Raw genomic sequence first — 21,220 nt, forward strand, 5'->3', positions numbered from 1 at the left:
GGCTGTCTGTTGTGCTATAGCATGATTTCCCTGCCAAAGCTGGCACCGTGAGCTCCTGATTTGCACGGCGTGCTCAGCCGGGTGTCACGCAGCTCGTCGGGGGCAGCCTGGTTTTCTATGCAGACCTTTCGAAGGAGCCATAGGCAATAAATCAGTGTCCTGTGGCGAGGGGGTTTTCCTCCGTGTCACTCACAATAAGAATTCAGCCGAAGATCCTCTGGGTTTCGCCTCTGAGATGAATGTCATCCTAGAGCAAGACGACTTGCACAGAAGGATTACTTTAGCATAACAAATATTTTTGAGCTGACTTACGGGCTTGGCTGCGGGCGTGCTGAGAGTACTGCGAGACTTGTGCCGAGGACGAAGCTCATCGTGCTGATCAGTATTGCTCCTCTGATGTCTCCTGCCTCTCTTTACCACTTGTATCTCTGGGTTAAAACCTATCATCTTCTTTTCTTTGCTTTGTTTTGATTTCCTTTTTCTTTTTTTACAGTGTGCTTTGGACCCTAAGCCTGTGATTCATGACAGGAGCTATTTAATATGAATATTTTTGTGGGTTTGTTCATAGACCAGAACAAAACTTCAGCATTTATTGAAAAATATGCTCCCATTCTCTCACTCTGTCTGCAACTCACAGTCCTCTCCTAGTACCTAGAGTGCATTGAGCTTATTTGTCTGTGCTGCTGTTGAGCGATGCCCTTAAGTGTAGTCATCTATACTAAATGCTGCCAGGCTGTTTCTATAAAGGGCTATGTCTTACCACTAATTTTTTTCATAAAGAGAGTTTATGTTGACTAACTACTTAAAACAAGTAAAATGTTCAAAATGCTATAAGCAATAATGTTTCTTCCTTATTTTCCAAGGAGAGTTTTACTGAGAAATGAGTAACACAGTACACCCTAGGTTTAGATAATAATGACAAAGGAGATAAGTTAAAAGGTAGGAAAGCAAGCTTAGGACTCCCATTCTCTAAAGAATTATGTGTATGCTTGACATTACATGTCAAACGAGGAAAAAAAGCACGTCCAAAAGCCTTTGTAAAATCAGGAGACCTTAATTTCTGGTGTTTGGAAAAGAATGAAGTCAGAGGAGGAAGGATGTGCAGGGGAGTTTTCCACATGAGAGAGAAAAAATGACCACAGAAGAGAAGACTCAAACCTGCAGTGATGAACACAATGAAGAAAACCTTTCTCCTCACTCAAGTAAAAGATCCCAAAGAATGTGGATTAGAAATGTAGTGTGAAATGGCAGTAGAGAGACATTAGGATCACCTGGATACCCAGTTCCCATGGACTAACAGACTTTTCCAGTAACATTTCCATTCTTAGTGCTCCACTGCTCAACAGAATATATGTACCCCATGTATATATAGTGTCTGGCATGGGTTGGCATCAGTCTGTTGGAGGCTGCAAGTGCCACCAGACTCCAAGGTGGGAACACTTGGCTCTGAGCCTCTAAGAGGGGAAGGAACCGAATCCAGAACTGGCAAGTCCCTCTGTGATTAATTACCTGTGGTTTTTCTTTCCACTGTGGTGGAAGCTCTGATCTCAATTGGAATTTGAGGGCTTTCCTGCAAACTTAATAGCACGGGACATGCTACAGAGGCAACGCGTCAGGAGCAGAGCCGTGCTTTGTGCAAGGACGGGCTGCGAGTGACACCCTGTAGTGAAAGTCTGCTAAAGCCTTCTGAGCCCCCTGCCACGCGTGACAAAAGGAATCGGATATCCCAGAGCTCGCTCGGAGGTGGCACCTCGGTATTTTGACAATCTGTGAAGGTCCCTTCTTTCCCTCTTCACCCGGAGGGTATCTGCTCCTGGAGTTGGTTCTGGTCTAAAGAAGGAGCAAAGGACAAGCAGTGGAGTGGTAAAAAGGGGTGTTCCTATTGCCTCTGGTGTGGGCATGTCTGGATGAACTCCTGGTCTGACCTGAAGACTTCCTTTTTTTGTTTTCTTTTTTTAACCAGCATTAGGGAATTCCTCACCAGCTTGTTCTTGCAGTAGCCAGGCCAACAATGACAAGAATGTGAAAATCAACTAAGCAATTATATTCACAGTGGTGGTTAACAGCATCCCTTCATCTGAAACAAATCAGTTACAGTCCAGTGAAACCTGCTGTACCTAGTGCGTGTACATAATAGAGCCCTTGTTGTGCATTTTCAGAGCCTGCTGGATCACTTAAACAGGGTCGATGAGAGGCAACAGGAGAGAAATTTTATGTTTTATTAACCAGAGACACAGAAACCTGGATATCATCTTATTTAACCCCCTTCCACACAGAAATCTGCCATTATATTTGTAAAGGTATTTCTCCAGGTGCTGCAAAATGTTGTAGGAATGAAGTCTGGGAGCATAACTTAGAATTAGCTGTGAACGAGAGCAATGAGCGATTGCCAAGGTAGAAAAACCCAGCTAACAGACTTAAAATTAGTGGGAGTTACTCTAACCTTGATCACCTCTGAAAATCTGCTGTATTTTCTGTACCACTGGTGTTTAACCTGTGAACCCCAGTAGTGTGTGAATTGTGAAATGTCTGTGAAGGGTGGTTGGGAACACAAGTGTACGTCTGCTAAACAGCAAACAATGTATGGACATTTCTAAAAAAACGTTTGCATCGTGCTGGTAAATTTTCAATGACCTCAAATCAAACGAGACTACAAAAATGCAGTATGTTATGATAGATAGAAGGTTACAGAAGTCAGCCAGGATGGGCAAGTGGCAATTTGGAAGGCCTGCCCTAAGGTACGCTCCCATTAATGTCAGCCCCAACGTACATCTAGAGCAGAATTTGGTCCTTGGTGTTCCCTGACCTAAAGAATCAGCTCCTGCTCTTGGAACTGAAAGGCATTAATGGTCCCAGGCTGTGCACCATAGAAACTCCTTGTTTATGGGGCTTTTGTTGTCTTTTGTTGAAATGAGGGAGAAGATGCTTCTTCAATGTTTTCATTGACTTAGTGACTGTTAGCAGGTTTGGGAAGATGCTGCACCTGGCTTTGGCGGTGTCCACCCAGCAGTCATGTAGTTAATGCAGCTAATGCCTGAATTTGTTGCTTGAATTAGTCTCTAGTCTGTCCAATTCTCTTAAAAGTGAAAACAAGCTGGTTCAAAGTGAATTAAAGAGGGTCCGAAATGGGAGTGCAATGTGAACTGCAGTAGCACATTTTCATGGATTAATGGCCAAATTGTTGTCTCATTAAAGTCCAATGGCAAAATTCCCGTAGTCTACAATAGGGACATGATGTGACCGTAAGAAAGGATTCCATTTGAAGCATTTGAGCGTCTCCCAAAAGCCAATTACTAAATCAGAGGCGCCATAATAACTGAGCTCAAATTTATTTCAGGACAAGGAAATGCAGTTGGGAGGTCAGTAAATGCTCGCCATGTCATTTCTATGGTGACTTCATTGCAGAACTCGGCACTGGCCTGTGCGCTGTGCGGACAATAAGGCTGAGATGAGAAAGAGCCTGAAAGAATCGCATTGTAACCAATGAAAGGAAGCTGTTTCCATCAGCCACCTCGTCAAGCAGCTTGGCTTGACGTGGAAGTGGAAGCACAAAGGTCTCTTCTGGTGACTGACCTCCACCATGTTCCTCTTCTTTCAGTGCCATCAATAGGCACCACCTGGCTCTGCACCAAGTAATCAAATGGTTGCTGGCAAAACCACACTAACAGAATGTGTTTGTCTCCGCGGAACAGTTTAATACCTGCCCATCATTATTTCCCCTTCCTCTAAACAAACAAACAAAAAAAATCGACAGAAAAAATACATTTACGTGGCTCTGCGTGAAAAATGTGTTACGTATTTAAATTTATTTTTTTTTTTCTTTTTATTTGTTCATGGTTAAATAGAAGAAATCAGCTGGTAGAGGCTTTCCTGAAATGCCATTTTATCTTAAGCACTTCTGCTAGGGACACTAACCTCCTAATTAGTGATTCTGGACACTCATTAACAAAACAATAAATGCAAAGCACGTGCACAGCCTCTTAATATGCTGGGAAGCTTGGAAATTGCAGAGGTCTCAAAACTAGAAGGCGAGGAACTTGGTTGTCCAACAAACTGTACATCTAGAAAACTCACGTAGCCCTCTTAATGAAGTGAAACCCTGTAGTGGAAACAACTCACCAGTTACAACACCGTGGTGCAGAAACAGCATCCAACTGGAGTCAGCGATCTGGAGGGAAGTGCTGGCTCACTGGGGTGGGATGGGCTGACCTATAGCAAGCAGGAAACCTGATTTTGTATTTTTTATTTGTATTCCTAAATGTTCTTTCTCCTTGGCTGGCAATACTTATGTGTGTGTTTGTATGTAAGCAAGTTTTTTTTATCAGAAGGCCACCGCAAAACTTTGTTTTTACTTAAGCAGTCAAGTAGCTTGTCTGGATCCATTCATACGTGTTCTTCTTTTTTCCTTTTCCAGATGCTTTTACTCTGATTTTATATGAGGGCTATTTGGCCAGAAATTAGATCTCTCTTTGAAAGCAATATTTAATGGTTTGGGGTTTTTTTGTATAGCCAGCCCCTCTTAGGATAATTTTATTTTACTGAGAAAAGCAAATGTATAAAATAAATAAAATACTAACAGCCACTAGAGCAGCACTAGTTTCTTGTTACCTTTCCAGTCAGAGTTGTGGAGGTATTTAGGCAGTGCTATATTAGATCTCTGGGATCTGAACACAATGCAAATTAGAGACCTATCCTATTAAGACATGTTTGATAATCCCAGTAAATATCTTTCTGCGCCTACAGGTACCTAAATACCCCTGAAAAACATGTTTGTGTTTTCATTAAGTAAATTAAAATTTCATTTTCATTTTAAGTAGATTATATTCTTGATTCTGTTCTGGTAAAAGAATGGAGAAGGAAAACAAGTTCTTTATCAAATAAGAGTTGGTATTCCAACTTTGTGGCTAGCCCAAATGGAGAAAAAGTACTGTACCTGCTAGCTAAACTCAAATTCAAAGACATTAAGGTGAGACATTTCAGAGTAGCAGAAATTAAAGGATTTACGTTTGGAAGAATGTACTTTATTCGCATTTGTTACGAACGGTCCCTGATACTGGACTTCGACTGTTGATTCTATGTAAATTAAAAACCATCATTTTTTCTTCCAAGGAATGTAGCTTAATAATGTAGCAGCATTTATTTTGTTATAGAAGTTATATTTATTTCAGAAACCTTAAGTCTGTAATACGATTAAGCCTTGCTATGTCCTGCCATCACTTCAACTTTCACTTAAAGGAGGCTTTATTTTTTAATAATAATGCAATAATTGTGATTATTTGCATTTATGCTTTTGTCTAGCAAACAAATGCCAAAGACTTAGCATATCTGATCTGCTCTGGATTCAACATGAGTTTTGCCATGTAATTTGCTGGAGCCAGGGTTTTACCACTGGAATCCAATTTGTCTTAAGCTGGAAAGAAGGGCTAGGCTGAGTGCTAAGCCAAACCCTCCGGCTAAGGAACAAAGAAAGCTTAGTCCACTTTGCTTTCCCTTTCAGTACATACAGGGTATGATTTTGCACAGCCTAAATGCCAGCTTCATAATTTCACCCTACCCTGCTGCTGACCAAAAGCCTGCGTTACGCTCAGCACAAAACTAGAAGCCGTGGGCAGAAGAGATGGCTTTCAGACAAACTTCTGAAATTGGCTTTAAAGTTTTCCTTTCTGAAATTTATTCTAGCAGAAGGATTAACTCAGTGCTTTTGTCTTCAGATCCTCCTAGCTGCTCATCTTTAGACTTCATATTACTGACTGTCATCCTGGGACTCAGCCACTGAGGCGCTGCCCTCCTTCCTTTGGGGAGTCCAGACTCTGCTCGTGGTTAGGCTCTCCTTCGTTGTGTTTGTGTTTTTGAAGGGTTGAGTTGACAGGGCTTTAGGAATAAAAGGTTGTTTTGAATTGTGAGGGGTATAGTTGCTGAAGGGAAAGGCTTTTGGTCGTTTCCAGAAGGTCACACCCTGGATCTACTTGACTTTCTCTGAAAGCTTCTTCCAGAGCTAGATATTCTTGAGAGCATGTACACAGCTTGCACACAACTTGTCCTGGGACATGGTATCATCCCTGTCCCAAAAGACTGGACACCGTGGTGGTTCAGAGATCAAGCTCTATATTAGAATTCAATCTGTGTAACCAAGGGCTCAGTCCACTGGTTTCTTTAAAAAAGAAAGACCCAAGGTTTAGCATTGCTGTTTGGAAACCAGCATATACACTTGAACATAAGGCTGATGGACTCCCAACAGCCTCTGACCCAAAGGGAGCAGAGAGCCTCTCTGTGCCAACTGGAGTTATTTTGTGATCTTCAAATTGGTGTGCACCGAGTTGCCTAAAGCAGCCTAGAGCAGCAAACACGTGGGAACTGTCTGAAGGATCCTCTGTATTTATCACTGACATTATTCGTACACAGAACATTTTCATGAAAGCAATTGGAGTTAGTAATAACTCTGAAAATAACCAAATTTTAGTGGCAAATTTTCTTTATTGTGTGGTGAAGTAGCAGTAAGGTTCATCTTGTAGATTTGGCACTAATAGTATTTGTTTCCTTAGTTTCTGACACGCTTAGTTTCTGACATCTAATACCAGCGAGAAAACACAAAAAGCCTTGCTTCAGGAAGTCATCAGAGGAAATATGACAGTGTATGACTACTGCAGCCCATACACAATGTTCACTGGTGTTCTTGGAAGCTCCAAGTGATACATCCTGGAAATAGCAACTTCTACAAGATAATTGGCATTAATTATCATCTCTGCCACTTCTTTGCATTTTCTGTGTAAGAAAATCAGAGGAGAGATGGGACTGAATGAGCGAGCTACATCTGTGTTGTAATAAAGCAGTAGAGACTGCTTTAGGAATGGAAATGCAATTGAGCTTGCAAATGCCAGTGCCAAAGTGACTTTTTCTGGGAGCTCCCCTTGTGCCCTGGAGGAATGGAGTCAGCTCTTGGGGCAGTGCATGACCCTGCTGTGGGGGATGAAGTATCCCACGAGCTTCCTCCTGACCATTGCATGGTATTAGAGAGCTGCACAGTTTGTAACCCATTAGCTGCTCATTTTCCCCTTGCCCATCCCATTCTGCTTTTTTTTGGTCACATTGTTTTTGACAGAAAGGTCTAGGAAGTGTGTCAAGATAGTTTCTTAACCAGCTGGCTGGACTCACTTGGCACTCGGTTAGTATGATGCTTCTGTTGTCTTTACAACCTTTCAGAGCTGCAGGATTTGATCCTCTTGAATTACTGAGTGTAAGACATGGTGCCATTAACAACTGCAAGAGACCTTACGCTCAGGTACTCCTCTTGCTGCCCTGATTAGGGCTTCCCAGCAGGAAACATTTTCCCCAAACAGACTCCAATGTTATCAGCTTGCAAAGCAATCTGTGCAGCTCAGCGACGGAAAAGCCTGCTGCCTCTCACTGACACCTTGTGCTGAGTCCTGGGTCCAGAGGGACTGGACTAGCACCCTCATGTAGAGATTGCCAATTCCGCGGCTAGAGATCACCTGGGCTTTGCCAGCTACTCTGTTGCTCTTAGGCAAGTTTTCAGACACAAGGATACATACGTACGTACTACTGAAACAATTACAGAGGTATGAAGGCACAAGCAAAACAGTGTGCTCTTCTTAAATTGCTGTTAGGTTCTTTCAGCCAACAAAAAAAGCTGTCAGTTTGCTCACACAGGTATCATGTTTGTGATCCCATCTTTAGGGATCCCGGACCTTTGTCCAGAGCATGGTTTTTATTGAAGAGACTGTTGATGCAGTTGTATGTCCATCCTTAAATAACTGTTAAATAACTCCCTGGGGTGCCGTTCAGCTTCACGCCTTCCCTCTGAGAGCATCCTTTAGTTCATCAAGATCAATAATGCATCAGTCAGTCAAAACTGCTGACCTCTTCTCCTGGGTTGGGAAAGGATGCTGTCGTGTGGCAGCAAGGCAGAGACACAGCCAGAAAGTAAATTACTTTGGTTAACGACTGACTTGGCAAAGTCAGCACTTCTATGTACTGACGGAACAGAAGACAAAGCTTTTTTAAACACGCTAAAGCCATGCCATATGGACACGTACTCTGACAACCATGCTTTTATCGTAAAGGACAATAAAGCAGAGTGTGACTTTTTAGGTTTTGTTCAATACCAAACATAAAGGTAACCCAACAACTTCGGGAGTGAGTGCTCCCTCGCCCAGATTTTATGGATGTTGTGACAACTTCTTATATCTGAGTTTCAGCCCCAGGAAGAAAGCTGTTGTGTCTGATAAAACATCACGTAGCCATTGAGAACTGACAAAATCATACTGATGTGGAAGTGTAGCCTTGTTTGCCCAGAATATAGAATCATGGAATGGGTTGGAAGGGACCTTTAAAGATCATCTAGTCCAACCCCCCTGCCATGGGCAGGGTCACCTTCCACTAGATCAGGTTGCTCAGAGTCCCATCCTTGAACAATTCCAATGATGGGGCATCCACAACTTCTCTGGGCAACCTGTGCCAGTGTCTCACCACCCTCATCTTAAAAAATGTCTTCCTTATGTCCAATCTAAACCTACCCTCTTTCAGTTAAAAACCATTACCCCTTGTCTTATCACTACACACCCTGGCAAAAAGTCTTTCTGCATCTTTCTTGTAAGTCCCCTTTATATTTTGAAAGGTCACAATAAGGTCTCTGTCTAGCTTTTCAGCTCTGAATATCCAAGGCTTCAGTTATTTCAAACACTGAGCAAGTTCAAAATCATTTTGCATTTGCTTTACTCTGATGTCGCTGCATGACTGTGGTGCCAGGCAGAGAAGAATCAAAACCCTGGACTGAAACCTGATTTTGAGGGGTCTGTTCTCAAAGATGTGCCCAGTGTCATCATCTCATTTTGAAGAAAACTAAATCAGTGGCCATCCTGTTGTCCTGCATGCAGGTCTTTCACAGCAGGTCATAAATGAAAGTCACGTCAACCTTCCTAGACTTTGCAGACTCTGGCTGGCTCTACCTCCAGTGCTCCCTACACTGCACCGTGCTCTTTCAGCAACGCAGGTCTTATTAAGTTGAAACCCAGCTTTGAATGGCAGGTTTGAAGGTCTGATGCATGAGCTGGTGTCTCCTAACAGAGGTGCCTGAGTGAAATCAATGCTTTAGCCATTGCCTTTTCCTGATCATCCATATCGCAAATTATTTTGAGATAACGGTTGTGTATTCAAGGAGCCCGGGCTGTGTTTGTTACTCTTACTGCAGTCACGCTTCATCTTTGCATCATTTAGCCAAATTGTTTCGGTTACAGAAGAATAGATGTTCTGCTGGAGGAAGGAAGCTGCTGCGTTGGCTTCGGCTGATATTCGTCTAAGCTAGGAGAGGCTGGAGTAATTGTGCTGAGGTGGACAGGCAGCAGCCATGCCAAGAACAATATTATTTGCATTTCAAGTTACAGCATCTGATGGAATCAAGAACAGAACCAGTTATTTTCTAAACTCATTTGAAGCTTTGCCAAAGGGGCGATTTACAGCTTCCTAGTAATAATGAACAGTTCAGCTGCCTTGACCAAAATGTGGTCACGCATGTTGCAAACTGACATAAATATTTTATAACATCTTGCTGCAGTTCCTGTTCCACAGAAATGTTTGTCAAACAGCTCAGGGAATCAAAAGGGGTTTAATCTTTAAATTTCATCTCAGAGTAATTGTACTTTTTTTTTTTTTTTCCGTTCTGAACTTGGATAACTTGTTTCATACTGCCCTTGATTAAAAACAGTTGGAAGAGGAGGATCGGAGTTTTCATTTTTGAACTTTTTTGGAAAAATCTCAGGAACTTTATTAGTTATTTGATTTATACTCTAGTGTAAATATCTTTCTAGTGCGGTGGGTGCTTTTGAAACTGGAAGTGGTTAAGCTCAGTCTCGACAAAGTGATAAAAATTAAAGCACTTGTATGAAATTAGTGGTATTTTCTCACCTGGAATATTTGGACATAGTTCTACTCACACCATATGGAAAAAATAGAGCTGAAATTTTGAGGAGCAAAGAAAGTGGAAAATAAAAGGACTGTATCATTGGAAGAATATTTAGAGGTCCTGGGGGGGGAAGTTTGATAGAAAGGATGTATCATTTTGTATTTGTGTTATTGTACAAGTTGCAGTCCAGATGCTACAGTGGCGGGGCCAAGCATGCTGAGTGCTGTGCATTCAACTGCATATAATTTAGGGACAACTCCAATCAAGTTGACAATAGACCAAGATAGCAGGGAGAGTGCACGCAAAGGTGATGAGAGCTGTAGACGTGAAAGGTCAGATCGCACGTATGTGAGCACTTCATGCATCATCCTTTTTCCTTTCTACATTAAAAAGGAAGACAAATTTTGAAGTAAAATATTCAGACAAGGAGGAGGAGGAGGGGCCAGGTCAGAGGGTAGGCACGGTAGGCTAACTACTCTCCTGGTGATGCCAAAAGTAGTTTGGACAGTTGGATGACTGATCTCAGCATTTAAGCAAAACATGTGCTTGGCAAAACAACATCCCCTGAGATCAGGACGGAGATCGTCTTAGGGCTGGCTGGAGGTTGGATTGGGAAAAGGGCATGCGTTTGTGCTACATATGTGTATGTATATGTATGCATATATACAGCTTCAGCTACCTGGCCCCATTAAAAAGAGGTTTTGTGAAATACAGCTGTAGAAATGCTGGAGTAAAGAGAGAGGGAGGGAGGCAAGGTGCTTAATGTCTTGAGAGACAAAATAAAAAGACCATCGCAGGGCTGAGTCTGTGGAAGGCTGAGAAGTGGGAAGGAAAATGTCATCATGCTGCAAAGCACAGCTAGACTCTAAGGTGAGCTGCCACATGAGGACAGCACGAAGGCCTCCTCTTGCCTCCCAAAGGGAAGCTGGACACTCTCAAGAGTGCTGTATGTCTCTTAGCTGCTGTGTTGCAATGTTGATGGGCGACACAATGCCCTGGCCCCATGCACATCACGATAGCTGCGATTTCTCTGTTGAGCCCAGGCATAAGCTGCCTGGGTTGAAGTCCATCTATGACCTGGCAGTGCGGATGGACTGCAGAAGCGGTGAGGGAAAAACAAAAGCAGTGGGAATTACTCGGATGGGAAATGGAGGCTCACGCAGATTTCCTGTGGGATGCTCTGTGTTTGCCTGCGTGTTTAGTTGTCTTCAAGTGGCGGTTGTATAATCAGAGGAGAGTTTAGTGGTGTTTTTTCTAGTACATTTGTTTTACTGAGATGACAGATTTCCTATTTAGGGCTTTCATCATTTCTCATATTTCTAATTTTTAAAGGAAAACACTGCCTTTCTCAAGAATCTTTCATCTGAGGGGATATCTGAACGTTTTGTAAGCATCTCCAATGGCCTGTAGTGCTCTGAAGCAGGCATATGTTACATCTCATTAAACAGCTATCAAAACTGTGGTTCAGAAGCCAAGCCTGCTTGTCCTGGATTAGATAGGAATGAGCAGAGAGCATCTGGTGTTGCTCAAGATGCTGCTGCTGATGGTTCCTTTCTACAGAGCTTTGGTAGAAGAAGCATACAAGGACATATGAATGGTACAGTAGAGAAATCAGCTCTGATAATGTCAGTAACAAAAGTACTCTTGGTTTCATTCAGATTAAGCTCCAGTCCAAGCGATCTTCTTGTGAAACGGCCAGTTCTATGCCTTAGGCAGTGCTTTTCAGTGCAGTTTAACCAAATACAGCCATCAGCAATCATCCATGAACTGTGATCCAGCTCCAACCTACGTTCAGAGCAACCTCATTTGCTGGAGTGGCAATAGCAAATGAGATACAAATTGTGGAGCCTCCCATCCTCCAAACCCACAGCGTGATGCAGTTTGCGTGCGAGCAGTAAGTGCACAAGCCTCATTTTATGTAATTTGCTGGAACCTCAAAGGGAAGTTCATGCTCTCTATAGCACCGAACCCAAATTATATGCAGCCACGATTCACTTGACCAGCTGCCTGTACAATGGAAGAAGTTTCCAGACATTGGAAAACTGGCTTTTCAAACTGCATTCTCTTAATGTTTTGGATCACATTTAAACCTTAAAGTTGCCTTGATCTTTGTTCTCACACATATTTGCTTGTCTGAATTGAGGATGAGGGCTGGTTTTCATAGATTTAGGAATGCAAGTGTTGTAATTTATGCTGAATTCTTCCTGTCTAGGGGAAACATCATATTTGGGAGAAACGTGTGTCTGCAGCATCACAGAAACTGCCACACGCTGACAGAATGCTGGGGTTTGTGCTTGGCAAAACTCCTGCAGAAACTGATTTTATCCTGCTCCCTCTCCGCACGAGGTGAAAGAAGGGCATCCCCCTCAGCTGAGATAGCCGGGTGGCCTACCAGCTTCTCATTTCTATCCTGGACTCGCTCGTTTCACTCCCTAATTGGCATAAAAAGGTGTGATAGTGGTAGGCGTAAAACAGATGTAGAATTACCCAGGCAGGCTGGGAATCATGCAGTGAAGACACCAGGGTGTCTTAGCTTTCCTGGGAGTCAGGAGGGCAAATCCATGGGGATCTGTGTGCCAAGATCGCATGGGATATTTTTGATAGAGGGCTGAGAATTTGGGGTTCGCCTCAGGAATCTGCCCATCTCTTGGCTGTAGCACAAAACCCGATGTCCTCATTACTGCTTGCTCCATCAGGCCTCCCTTCTCTACCAAGTATTTTGCTATAGCGAAGAGGCAACCAGCGAGTGCTTCGTGTTTTAAGCTCATCCAGGCAGGAACAGTCTTATACTCTGCTGTATGTGTGTATGCCCACACCATGTGTCCCGCCCTGTTTGGGACTCTCTGCTGCTCTGTTGCTCCTAATAATTTTTCAGGATTTCTGCATTTTTTCCCCGTTACACCAAGTTTTTCTGTAGCACGGCAGTCCTATTCTCCATGCAGTGATTTCACTCTTCTCCTTTACTGAAAGACGCTGAAGCTTGTGTTTAGACACGTCATGCATGCAAAGGCATTTGTGAATCTAGTCAAAATCAAAAGAAATGTCAACCTAATCTATTTCTCACTAAAACCAAAGAAGTATCCCCATTAGTATGGCTAGAACTCAGAGAGGATCTTAATATTGCTTTTGTGGGAAGAAGGAAGGCATTGAATTTGGCCCAAAATTTGACTTTCTTAAAAAAAACAGCTGTATCTTGTCACCTCTTACTTGGTGTTAATTGTCTATCTCCACCTCTCATAGCAATAGAGCAATGATGCTATTTTTAAGCATCTGCAAAGTTCATAGATCCATCACCAGCCTGCCAAACGAGCTGATTTGGGGGGAAGTTTATTTAGCTCAGTTTTAAAAATCTGTTTTTCTCGATGCACCAGAATCTTGTTTGCAGACAAAACACATATAATTTCTAGCATATGGAGGGGTTTGTTTTTTTTCCTATGGAGGAAAAATTGCTGCCCTGGAGGCTGGCAAACTGTGGGAAATAGTAATGAGTTCTCTGCTAAATTCAGTATAGAGCTGTACCCCTGCAGTCTGAAATCACAGTGCAGGGCTTGAGGGGCTTTGCACTGAAGTTCTTCCTATGGATTAATGAATAAAACCCTGAAGACATTTGGCTTATGAGTTTTATTTATTGAAGTAAACCTCCTGTAACATGTGGGAACAGCATGGCTTTGCTGCTTCTTGCCTGTGACCCTGTCACATGCCCATCAGGGATGTCCTCATCAGGAGAGCACTTACTTCTGTGAGATAAACTGTACAGGATCAGGTCCCTGGTCAGTAAGTGTTCTGGCACAGCGACTTTGTCATGTTCCAGTTCTACTCACTCTTACATTAGTGTAAATCAAAAGTCACTGTTGTAAGACAAGGTAAAAATGAGAAGAATAATGGAAATATGTCCCTCTAATCCAGTGAAAGGAAGTTACTTGTACAAAACAAAACAGTTACTGGTAGAACCTCATTAATAGTAGGAATAACTTATATTTTAATTGAATTAGTGGACCTCATTAAAGATGATTCCCCATGAACTGAAAAAAAACATGAAGTTGTGTTGCTTAATTATCTTTGTCTTGGGGTTTTTTTTAGCCTTCCCAGGCTCTGTGGGAGAGGAAGGAACAACGATATGAAAAGATTAGAAATTCACGATGATATCACTTTGTAACAAAGGGGATGGCCAAGAGGGTGGGATTTTTCAGCTAGTGGCTTTGAACCCGGAAAGAGGCCTAGAGACTGTGAGAAGAGTTTGTAAATGACGGTCAACAAAAGGTTTTCCCAGCAATAACTGCTGAGAAGTCACAGTGGGGAATCCTTCCAGTTTTCAGAGAAGACACGCTGAACGATGACTTCCCCATACCCCAAAGCATCACAGGTCTGGGTTTTTTCCAAGCTTAAGAGCACCCACCCATACAAATTAAAGGTAATAAGAAGCTATAACACATTTAAAATGAGAAATTAAAGGATTACTCTTCTGATGTGCCTCCTTCCCTCTTTTTAGGCAAATAATACGTTCAATGCAGCTTTTCCAGGGTGGGATGCAGTGCAGGACAAGGCCAGTGGCAGTCCGTCCATGCCAGCAAGAGAAGCTTGAGTAGCTGAGGAGGAGCACCGTGAAGAGGGTTATCAAGTCAGCTGGAGCCAAGGAGGCCACAGTAGGATCTGGGCTTTGCAGAAAAATCTTTCACAGTGTAGAAAACTGATGTTTTCTGCTGTTGCTCTCTGCTCCCCAGCCCCTGCGTTCAGTCTCAGTGGGGATTAGTTTAGCTTCTGGCGCTGACCCCTTACGGGAGGAACTTTTGGTTGCAGATAGTCAAAGTACATCCCAGCTGTAAAGCTGGACAGGTACACATATCCTTGGAAAACACATTACAGGAAAAATCTGTACGGAATGAGTTTATTAACTTCCCTGACTATTAGGATTTCCCTAGCATGGCTGTTAACATACTAATTATAAAGGAGAAGTGGATTAGCTGTGCCTGCTCTTGCAGCCTGCAGAGGTGATCCCTGTGTGTCTGTATTTCCCACGTGTCCCCTTCCAGCTCTCTGCTCCTACCAGACTAGGAAGTTCCCTGTTCCAGGGACTGTGTCCAAAGAATCATTTACTCAGCTCAGAGACCACCAGGCCAGCTTTCAGTTGCGTGGATTAGGGACTGTGGTCCCAGAAGGCAGGCTGAGAACCACAGTACAGTCCCAGCATGGATGGCAATAGCCTGGGACTGTACAAACCGTAAAGACCCCTTGGCCTGGCCATCCAAGCCACCCCACAGCCCTCCATGTGCTGTGGCTTCTAGCACAGGGATATTGAAAGGTGCAATAAGCCAAGACTTTGCTCCAAAAAGATGCTGAGCAGCTGGAGGTGGTCTGAGCTTCAGTGGACCCTGCATATTTTGCACTAGGTAAGGCCTAATTCAGCACTTGATTAGGGCTCCACTGTCTCAACAACCATTTCCTGATACCCTAGGAACTACCATTTTGTGTCTTTGTTCCCACCTACAGAAGTATGATCTATAATGAAGAAATTATAAGGCTAAGCCATGGTTGCATCCCTCCTGCTTGTATTCGTCCCTGAGTGAAACACCCCGTCCTCGCTGCTGGAGAGTGCAGGCGGTGATAAAACTAATCATTATCTGTGAATTGGCTTTGCCCTTCAGTTTCTGAAATATGTGGCTTTTAGTGGCTTGAGCTGCAAAGAAGGAGCTGCCACATAACAGACTTGGTGCTGTCAGCAATAAGAAAACAGAAGCATTTGAGGTTCTTTGCAGCAAGTATTTTTTAGCACAAAACCTCTCGTTTAGCCCCTACATAGCGCGAAGCCTTGTGAGCAGCTGATACTTCTGCCTTTGTTTTTGGGTAGTGACATAGCATCTGCCCTCTCCATGGCAACTCATTTCCCACACATTTAAAAATGAATCGGAGCACCTGGCTTTAGCTCTGCAGGGCTGTGGCTCACCATCTAATCATTAGACCTTTCAAGACCAGAAAAAGAGTGGTACAATGTGGCTTTCAGGCAGCCTTAAAAAAAATATCCAACCCTAAAAGCTTTAATCTTAAACATAGCAATACCTCGGTGAATTCCAGCTTTTGATCTGGGGCAGAATGTGTTTCCAAATTCATTTCACGCTGTGCTGTTTCAGTGAATATAACCATTTCACCCAGGGGTCCTACCCCTAGACCTTCCCAGAAACTTCAGAAAGCAGCCTTCAAAGTTAGGCCAGGCAATTTCTGCTCTGCTCCCAGTCCTGACACAGGGCCAGCGTATGATGGACCAGCTCTGTACTTAAAAGTGTTTTGGAGATTTAACTGGTTGTGAAGGGAACAAGTTCCTCATCATATGTTGTAGAATCATGGAATCATAGAACGGTTTGGGTTGGAAGGGACCTTAAAGATCATCTAGTTCCAACCCCCCTGCCACAGACAGGCACAACTTCCACTAGACCAGGTTGCTCAAAGCCCCTTCTAACCTGGCCTTGAACACTGCCAGGCAGGGGGCATCCACAACTCCTCTGAGCAACCTATGCCAATGTCTCACCACCCGCACAGTCAAGAATTTATTCCTGATATCTAAACTAAATCTACCGTCTTTCAGTTTAAAACCATTCCCCCTCGTCCTATCACTCCATGCCCTTGTAAAAAGTCCCTCTCCAGCTTTCCTGTAGCCCCTTCAGGTACTGGAAGGTGCTAGAAGGTCTCCCCGGAGCCTTCTCTTCTCCAGGCTGAACAGCCCCAGCTCTCTCAGCCTGTCTCCATAGGAGAGGTGCTCCAGCCCTCTGATCGTCTTCATGGCCCTTCGTGGCCCTCCAAAGGTTGCAGTCTCTCCAGTACAAAGATGCTTATACGTGTATAGCTCATTCGGATGCAGTAGATGCAAAAATGCGGTGAGCTAGAGAAGCTGTGTACTAGTATGACCATGCTTACCTTTGAAACATTAACGGCACAACTGTGGTTGTGTTGAAACAGTTTAATCTGCTTGCACAACCCAAAAACATGCATCCATGTGCATAGATCTCCCAGATGCTTAAGATTCAAGTTCAGAGTCTTGAGTTTGCAGTGTCTTGAAATAGTGGGTCAGCATGGGCGAAGACCAGACTCCTGGCCTTGTGCAGATGTAAACTAGCCAGAAATTAAGCGCCTAACAAAGTCATGTCCAAGACATACACAAACGTCCCTCCCAGCCCAGGTTACACAAACAAACCATTTTACAACCCCATGGTCCCTTTTGACCCCATGCACGCTTATTAATTGTTACATGAATTCCCAATACCACTTCAAGAGGTTTCCCAGCACACTGCTGAATGCTTTTCAGCCTGGTGAGTTCCCCCCTAAAAGAGAAAAAAAAAACGAGCAAGAGTGAAGGGCAAGTGTCCAAATACAAGTGCTTCACCTTCATGGCAGCTGTAATACCATCACAGCTCTCCCACTGCCCCTGGGTAAAGGGAAGCTGGATGCTCCTGACCACATTGGGTTGTTGGAGATGTCATCCAGGCAGAGCCCAACCCACTGGGAAAAAAAAAAGAGGGGTACTAGTGGGCATGCAGACTGCTGTTTCTGTAAGGCATCATGGTATTGTTTTGAATAGAAATGAGCTGAAATACAGAAATTTTTTCTTGTATTGAGTGATTATTTGATGAAATATCGAAACTTTTCACAATTTTAGTGGGTAGAAGATAATTGAAAGCTGTTTTTTTCCTATTGAAAAAACACCACAAGAAGATTTCTAGTGGTTGGGGATAGCAATGCCTCGAATACTGTGTGTCTGCCTTTTCTGTCATCTCTTTAGAAGAGTAACCGTCACTGGTCTGCTATTTTTGCTGAGCTTCATTTCTGTCCCAGGAGATGAGCAGTGGTCAGGTCTGTGACCCTGACCAGCCAACCTGTGATGTGACTCCCTCTAGACAAGCAAGCGGAGTATTTAATGTGAAATATTTCTGCCTCCCATTATCTATCCCCCATGTTCAAAGGTCACAGGAAGTAAAGGGTTTGAAATTGTATCTTTTTTTTTCTGTTCATTGCAGATAAACTTTGGCATTCGCAGTAGCTGTATTTTCCCTGCCGGGATACAATATTGTCAGTGCAAAGCCAAATACTGACATAGAGCTGATGTCCAGTGTTGATCTTAGTCTAGTATTTCAGAAGTCTCCAGTCTGGAGAATACAGATGGTTGCAAGTTCTCTGATGAGAATGTGTTGGGTTTTCTTTTAAATTCAGAAGTGATGACTCACAAAAACTCAAACTTTATCTTGTGGGAATGTACCAGTTCTGCTATGAAACTCTGCAGAGACCTCGATGCCATTTCTGGGTTTGACATCAAACGGATATTAGACTGAAAGAGAGTAGATTTAGATTAGATATTAGGAAGAAATTCTTAGCTGTGAGGGTAGTGAGACACTGGCAGAGGTTGCCCAGAGAAGCTGTGGATGCCCCCTCCCTGGAAGTGTTCGAGGCCAGGCTGGATGGGGCTTTGAGCAACCTGGTATAGTGGAAAGGTGTCATAGAATCATAGAATGGTTTGGGTTGGAAGGAACCTTAGAGATCATCTAGTTCCAACCCCCCTGCCACGGGCAGGGACACCTTCCACTAGACCAGGTTGCTCAAAGCCCCATCCAACAAATTCTTGACCTCCTGCCTCCCAGGCAACAGCTGACTCCTCATATGCTGGCTGGAAGAGAAATGACTTCACTCTGCCATGTTCTTACATCAAAGATTTAGAAAATAATTGGCTCTATCTTGACACAAAGCAGAACAAAACTATGAAAATGTTTGTGGGATAAAGATTGTTTTCTTCTCAGATGTCCTGGAGGCTGAATATCTTTTCTGAAATATATGAAGACTTTTTTTTTTTTCATTTGTGCTGGTACACAATTTAGTGATAAAAGAGGTGTCACACTATATACAAGGCATGGATCTGGGAAACGGGAGGATCAGTTTCAGTCCTGTCCTCTGTCCTTTTACAGGCTACTTGACATTGCTGATATAGTTTGACAAACCTTTTCATCATCTTCCGCACCACTTACAAGTGTACGGCTCTTCCAGTGGTCCGTTCCCACAGCTGTAGGTCCCCAGTGGCTGTGCCCAGGTTTGCCAGTGTCTGTAGAGCCACCTATGGTGTATCATCAGCCAGGGGAGCTGCCCTGAGCTCAAATGACCTGGTTATTTTTAATCCAGGTACTTCCTCTCGCTGATTAACCATGTGACTGCACACATGCTTCTGCTGGCACAACTGTTGGGATGGCACGGGGACAGGAACAAGCAACAGGAGGAGAGGGAAGGCTGCCAAAACCAAGTTCATCCAGATATGTCCTCAGTTTTTCTCGTGCAACATTAATAACAGCTATTTGTCATAGAGTAACACTAAATCCATGCAAGAAAATAGCAGTTGAACAGCTATGTAGTCATAGAGCTGCTTATTAAGACTTCTTCAGGTATTTCTCTGTTTGCTTGAGTAGGCGTAGTCCAATAATTACTGATTTTGAATATTTTGCTGCCAGCTGTTCATCAAGATGTGAATCAGTTGGTTAGTTCTGGGTGAAGTTTTCATTAGGATTTAAGCTCCTTAGACCCTTCTGAAAATGTATCCTATCCTGATGTCTAATCTTCTATCAGCATAACAGAAATCCCATTAATTATGGACTAAGACCTTTTATAATCTTCTTCCCGGGCTGCAGAATGCATTTACCATTCCTGTTCATCGGGCTGCGTCCAGTGCAGGGTGCTGCTGGTCATCTGGAGCATCAGCCCCTGCATGCACTGGAACGGGACATGCTCAGGCTTCTGCCTGGGAAGGATGAAATTGTCCTGTAAGAGCAGGGATATCCCACACAATCTAGCATTTAAGCTCCAGCTGTGCATCAGTGTTGGCTACTCAATAAGACTTGTGGCACTCTATGTGCTCCTTGAATAAAAAAAAAAAAAAGGGTTAGCTCTGAGAAAGCATCCTACATGTCATGTCTGTCTTCTGTGCTGCTAATTGTGTTACTGCACATTGTGTCTGGTGGAAAACTAGAAGGTCGCTGAAGTTGATGAGTTGGGTGTACTGTGATGAGTTGATAAGTTGGGTGTAATATTCAGTATCCAAATCTAAATCTTTGCTAACTGGAGGTTAGCAAATGTGGTGCCCATCTACAAGAAGGGCCAGAAGGAGGATCCGGGGAACTACAGGCCTGTCAGTCTGACCTCGGTGCCAGGAAAGATTATGGAGCAGATCATCCTGAGTGCCATCACACGGCACGTACAGGACAACCAGGAGATCAGGCCCAGTCAGCATAGGTTTATGAAAGGCAGGTCCTGCTTGACTAACCTGATCTCCTTCTGTGACAAGGTGACACACTTACTGGATGAGGGAAAGGCTGTGGATGTTGTGTACCTGGACTGTAGTAAAGCCTTTGATTCAGTCTCCCACAGCATTCTCCTGGAGAAACTGACTGCTTATGGCTTGGATGGGCGTACGCTTTGCTGGGTAAAAAACTGGCTGGATGGCTGGTCCCAAAGAGTTGTGGTGAATGGAGTTAAATCCAGTTGGCAGCCGGTCACAAGTGGTGTTCCCCAGGGCTCAGTGTTGGGGCCAGTTCTGTTCAATATCTTTATCAATGATCTGGGAGAGGGGATCGAGTGCACCCTCAGTAAGTTCACAGATGACACCAAGTTGGGCGGGAGTGTTGATCTGCTGGAGGGCAGGAAGGGTCTACAGAGGGATCTGGACAGGCTGGATCGATGGGCCGAGGCCAACTGTATGAGGTTCAACAAGGCTCGGTGTTGGGTCGTGCACCTGGGGCACAACAACCCCATGCAACGCTAAAGGCTTGGGGAAGAGTGGCCGGAAAGCTCCCTGGTGGAAAAGGACCTGGGGGTGTTGGTCAACGGCCGGCTAAATATGAGCCAGCAGTGTGCCCAGGTAGCCAAGAAGGCCAACAGCATCCTGGCTTGTATCAGAACTAGAGTGGCCAGCAGGACTAGGGCAGGGATCGCCCCCCTGTACTCGGCACTGGTGAGGCCGCACCTCGAATTCTGTGTTCAGTTTTGGGTCCCTCACTAAAAGAAAGACATCGAGGTGCTGAAGAGAGTCCAAAGAAGGACAGCAAAGCTGGTGAAGGGTCTAGAGCACAAGTCTTATGAGGAGTGGCTGAGGGAACTGGGGTTGTTTATTCTGAAGAAAAGGAGGCTGAGAGGAGACCTTATTGCTGTCTACAACTACCTGAAAGGAGGTTGTAGTGAAGTGGGTGTCAGTCTCTTCTCCCAAGTAACAAGTGGCAGGACGAGAGGAAACGGCCTCAAGTTGCACCAAGGGAGGTCTAGATTGGATATCAGGAAAAATTT

General features: G+C 43.9%; 1 protein-coding gene across 3 annotated transcripts in view; it reads left to right on the forward strand.

Annotated features, from left to right (window-relative positions):
- Positions 1 to 21,220, forward strand: part of ME3 (malic enzyme 3) — a 149,552-nt gene that overhangs the window by 62,415 nt on the left and 65,917 nt on the right. The window lies entirely within an intron of this gene.

Source organism: Nyctibius grandis, chromosome 2 (assembly GCF_013368605.1).
Source record: "Nyctibius grandis isolate bNycGra1 chromosome 2, bNycGra1.pri, whole genome shotgun sequence".
NCBI lineage: Eukaryota > Metazoa > Chordata > Aves > Nyctibiiformes > Nyctibiidae > Nyctibius > Nyctibius grandis.